Source organism: Theobroma cacao, chromosome 8 (genome assembly GCF_053813885.1).
Source record: "Theobroma cacao isolate CCN51 chromosome 8, ASM5381388v1, whole genome shotgun sequence".
In the NCBI taxonomy this organism is placed as follows: Eukaryota; Viridiplantae; Streptophyta; class Magnoliopsida; order Malvales; family Malvaceae; genus Theobroma; species Theobroma cacao.
The window spans coordinates 26110468-26116467 of record NC_142646.1 but is presented as its reverse complement, the minus strand read 5'-3'; positions in this window follow the sequence as shown (position 1 = coordinate 26116467).

Sequence of the window (6000 nt, the reverse complement as noted above, 5' to 3'; positions counted from 1 at the left end):
ACATAACTTAAAATCAAATAAATCCAACCACTTTCTCTTTCCTAACCCATTTTGATCAGCCAACAATTCATCATAAAAACATGTAATTTAAGCATGAAAAATAAGGAGAAATGCTTAAGGAATATAGATTTCAAGCTTAAGTTGAAAAATCCTACCTTTTTCACTTGTTTTCCTTGATTTTCCACACTTTTTTCTCTTGAAATTCCTCACCTACGGTTTGTTCTTCCTTTCTTTCCCTCTCTTCCTTGCTTGGCCAAATATTTGGAGAGTAATGGGCTGATTTATACTGATTTTTAAGTTAAATAATAAAATATCCTAAACTTGACACATGGCATTTTCTTATTGGTCCATTTTTAAAATTTTAAAAATTTAAACATTTTATCTCCACCACATGATTAGTCAAAGGTCAAAAATGTGGATAAAGGAAGACCATGTGCTGAAAAAATATCCTGGTGGTGGAAAATTACAATTTTACCCCTGGAGTGGCAAAATTACCATTTTACCCCTATACTCTAAATTATACCGAAATTAAAATTTTCCACTTCTAAACCTCAAATCATACTCCAATAAGTCAAATGGGGCCAAATAAATCTTTTCTAAAAATTTTCATTTTGTCCTCAGGTGACAAATGACCATTTTGCCCCTGAATAGTGAAAATTTCGGTTTGACTCTAAATTGATCCTCAAACTCCGAATTACCATTTTAAGTCATCCATGGACTGTGAAGCTTTTAATCTCACCTTAAAATTCCTATTTGATCTAGTTTGAGGATTAAATCAACTTTGTTGTACCTCTAGGTACAATACCAACTTTTGTAAATTTTTCGAGACTCTCCTAGCATGCAATCATGCTATCATCACATGTATGCAATGACTAGTATTTTATAAGGTCGGGCTTTACATACTGGGTCGTGACAAACCTCGAGGATAAGTGGGAGACATACAGGCATGTTGTTAACACCGAATAGATTTCTCACTAGGTTCAGAGAAATCAACAAGAGGATCGACAATGAAAATGACACATTGGGATCACATTTGGGTGTTATTTTCCTGCTACATAGCCACACTAAGATCCACTGTCGGTAGGATCACTGGTACTTGTAACTATGGATTAGTCTTATGTCAATAAGAGACATAATGACTGTCATAATTCAGCATTAGATATTTCTGTTGGACAGGATCATTAAGACATTGTCTTTAAAGGCTAAATATTTTTAAATTGTGGCCACATCAAAAATTAAGTCAATCAGTCTAGAGTCTTTTTTTCTAAAGGTTTTCTTAAAGTCAAAATAAACTCCAATTAATATTGCCCAAGTGGGAGAATGTTAGAATTTTCTATTATGTGGGCTTCTATTAATTGGTAATTTTGGTTTAATAAAATAGACTGATAGTTTAGTCTTATTGTGAGACCAAGTGTGAGAGCCCAATTAATATTAAAGTGATTAGTTAATGATGGGCTTTGCACGTCTAATTAAGTTAATGTGGTTTGACAGTTGTGTAAGCCTGGCCCAATACGCCTTTAATGGGGAGGCTTGTATTAGGGTTTTGTTTATTATATATATATGGCTAGGTCCCCTCTTCCCTTCTAACCTAACAATATATGCCCTTTGAGAGCCGCCACAAATAATAGAGAAGTGAGAAAAGGAAGATCTAGCCTTAACTATAAATTTTCTGTTTTTCCGCTACGAACAATGGCTCCGTCTATGAATCAAATAGGTATGCAATAAATAGTTGATGTTTTTGGTGTTCTAATATTCAAACATGGATCTAGGGATTCGACTTACATTGCATGAAATTACCTTAAGTTTGACAAAACTTTTAAGCCTTTGAGATGACAAAATTGAGACTTGGGGAAAGGCATAAGGATGTCAACGGGTACCCGACCCGGTTATACTGGGTTAGGGTACCCAATAAACGAGTTCGGGACAGGTTCGAGTAGTGATTTCACTACCCGAATCAGGTTTGGGTAGGGTTCGAGTATCACACTTTGGGTACTCGTTACCCGAACCCGATTATTTTATATCAGGGTTCCCCTGATACCCGCCCCGAACCCTTTTACAAATACCTGTGTATATATTTTTTTAATTATTCAAATAGCTGACTAAAATTGATGCTGATTAGACTCGAATCCAGGTAAAGAAGGAAAGCACCCAAAGTCTCTATCATCTTGACAAACAGTTTCCTTAGTTAAATGTTGACAAATATATTAAAAATATAGTTAGGTAAATTACTAATGTGATGATATGAATATATATAAATAAAATATTATTAGATTATTAATTATGTTTAAATAATATGAATATCATATCATATTATAAAAGAATATAATTAAGATTATATACATTTTTAATAAAAATGTATTTACTTTTTATTTTGGATTAAGATTACAAAAATTATAACTTATAATATATACACTTAAAGAGAGTCTTTGAGTTTAGAATAGTTTTGGAATCTAACTATTTTTTTAATTTCATGTAATTAAAGACAAACTCATATAGTTAATTAAATTAATTCATTAAACTATGATTATTAATTAACTTGAAATGACTTAAATATATATTATATATATTGACTAATATTATAAGACATATAATTACTATATTATATATATACTAATACTTTTAGTATATATATACTTTAAATATAAATATATTTATTTTTTATTTTGTGTTAACATTATAAAAATTATAACTTAAAAAATTATTAATTGTAATATATACATATATATATATATACACTTTGTAGTATATAACTTGTAATGTTTTTTAACACATACACTTTATATTATATATTATGTTCATTTCTAAAGAATATAATTACTATTATATAAATTAATTACTAAATAATATATATACCTTTGTTTATATAAATTTATAATATATAAACTTAATTATCTAAAAAGAAGTTGTGAGATTAGAATTGTAAAACCCAACCCTATAAATACATGTCATGACATACATGCACTGAGTAGCATGTTATTATGCTAGGAAAGCACATAAGAAAAGACGAAACCCGATATCGTACCTAACGGTACACTTGAGTTGATTTAACCTCGAACTAGTTCAAATAGGAATTGTAGGATGAAATTTAATATTTTATAGTCCAGGAATGAAAAAAATGATTGTTCGGAGTTCGAGAGTTCATTTGGGGTAAAATTGGAAATTTTGATGTTCAAGGGCAAAATCATCATTTTGCCACCTAAGATAATAATTTGATCATGGAGTGAAATTTTTGACCAAGATTAACTATTTGGAGTATAATTTAATGATAGGAAGCGAAAAAGTTTAATTCTGGTGATTTTTGGAGTGTATGGGCAAAATCATAATTTTGCCACCCACGGACAAAATTTGAGATTTTGAGAGAATTTAGATCAAATTTGACAAATTGGAGAATGGTATGAGTATAAGGGATGAAAAATATGTCTATGGGCAATTTTTCAATTTTTGGGGCAAAAATGTAATTTTTGACTTTTACGGGGGCAAAAGTGTAAATTTCAAAAAATTACTCCACCGAGACTTTGGATAAGTCTGAGAATTTTATCTAAGCTATGGATATGTGGGACAAGTGTATGGTGAAAATTTGGAAACAAATGGATGAAATTTTAAAAATGGGCCAATGGGAAAGTGACACATGGCATTTTTTAATGAAATAATATTATTTTAATGAAAAGTCAGCCATTTAAACCCAAATTTTGAGTGCTGGCCGGCCATAAGGAAGAACAAGAGAGGAAATAGAGAGGAAAGGAAGAAAAAAAGAAAAACCAAAGAGAAACAAGAAAATTCAAAGGGAAATTTACGATTTTCGACCGTTTACGCGTCTAACGGTAAGATTTTTCGATTTTAGCTTGATTTCTACCTTTCCTATGCCTTTATTTCCATTTAGCATGCTTGAAGGGAAAGATCAAAAAGTGATATCAAGGGCTGGACGAAATTCTAGGAGAGAGAAATTGAAATTTTTAGGTTTTGATTTTTAGTTAAATTGATAGTTTTAGTTAGTTAAATGTGTTTAGAAATTAAATTGGGCAAGAAATCAGTAAATTTTCACAATACCCACTCTTGGCTGGATGCTCAATGCTGTACAATGATGATGAATTGATTTTATTCTAAGGAAAATGAAGAGAAAATGATGAAAAACGATTAAACGTGATAGAAAAACAAAGTAGAAAATTAACCGACTTAATGTCCCATTTTTGGCCGAATTTTCCAAGGAAGGGAGTGAGCTGATTTTGTTGTTTTTAGAAGGTTTTTGGCTGATATTTAATGGTTAGAAATGTTGGAGAGAGAATGGGATGATTTAGAGCTAAAATAGAGCGCGTTAGCAATTTATCGGGCAAAGTGCCAAAAATAGGTTAATACCGCGTTTAAGCCGTTTTAGGCTATTGCATTTCATACCATGCATTAGTATAGGATTTAAGTTAATTATATAGTGATTTAGCATCAATGTGATGAATTGTGTAAATTTTTGTAATGTGTCTAGGAGGAGAGCCTTCCGGAAAAGGCAAAGAAGTCGTACCCGACGAGTAGTGATTTAGGCGCTTAGAAAGCTTTTAGTTTGTACAAACTGTGAGTAAACTTATTATTATTGTAAATTATCTAGAGTTTATTTTAAATGCCCTTTATGTATTTTATGAAATGAGAACGAGATTAAAACGGGATTTTTGATGTTTTAGGAATAAATGTGACAAATAAAAATATATTGTATTGATTATAAAATTGAGTAATTGGAGGCTACAAATTGACTTGAAAAATATATATTTTCCTAGGAATGGCTTATGAGAAATGAGTATATGTGGCTATATTTTGTGAATGCATTGGGAAATTTATGTAAGTTGTTTTACTATGCAGGCTGGATAAATAAATAAAAGCCACGTTATACTGTCGAAATTTTATTAAAATTGGTGGATTAGTCACTGCAGTGACGGGTTTCCGTGGACTGCCTATTAGAGGGGCACGGTAAACCCAGTTATATAGTTACTCCGGTTGTAGAGGCGAGGAGGGTAACTCCTGGGGTAGTATTAGAGCTCACTTCACATCGAACCCCCACGTGAATGTGTAACTCGGCCAACGCCAAGGAACGGCTGGTTTTTAAAAATAAAAATGTGTTTCACGTGTGAATATTTTAACACCCTTGGCGGACTCGGTTAGATGCCTCGGCCAAGGTATCCCCAAGGATTAGTTTTGGCTTGAGCCTTGTTTTAATAAAAGACATAAGCCTTAACAACTGTTTTGGTAAATTACAAATATTTTATGGTTTAAGAAACAAATTGAAAACATTATGAAATGGGTTGAAATTTGTTGTTTAAACTTGCCTCCATTTTACTCGCTTTTAGATATTTATGATAATGTCTTTTTACTCATTGGGATTGCAAAATCTCACCTAACTCCTTTCCACCCATTTCAGGTTCAGTATAGACTGTAGATAGCTGATCTCATCGAGGACTATCATTGGATCTGCATTTTCCAAATCGTAGGTTCACAGTCCTCTTTACTTTTGTTTATTCAGGGGCCCTCTTGTTATTGTAAATTAAATTAAATATTTTGGCTTACTATATTTCAGTATGTATAAATTTATTTAGCTTTTACGCTATAAAAATTATTCACGTATAACTCTATAAATATTGTTTTATAAGAAAATAGAATATTTTCCTTAATATTTCTTTTATTTTCTTATTATATTCAAATAACCGTAATTTCGTTTTAAATGAAGATTTCAGACTTTTAAACTCATTTTGAATATGAATTATGTGTTTTGTACTTGTATATTACGTTTTAGCCAGTTTCAAAATTTTTGAGAAAAAAATGACCAAAATACCCCTGTGTGGCGAAAATTTTATTTTGATTGTTTTTTATCTAAAATAGTATATATTCTCTAAAAACTCGATATTTAACAATGATTGCTCACAGGAAAGGAAAGAAACTAATATGTAAGCCTTGTGGGATTTCGGTTGGCATTCCGGATAATGAGTGTCAATCGGGATGTCACGGCGATTGTCATGGGCCTGA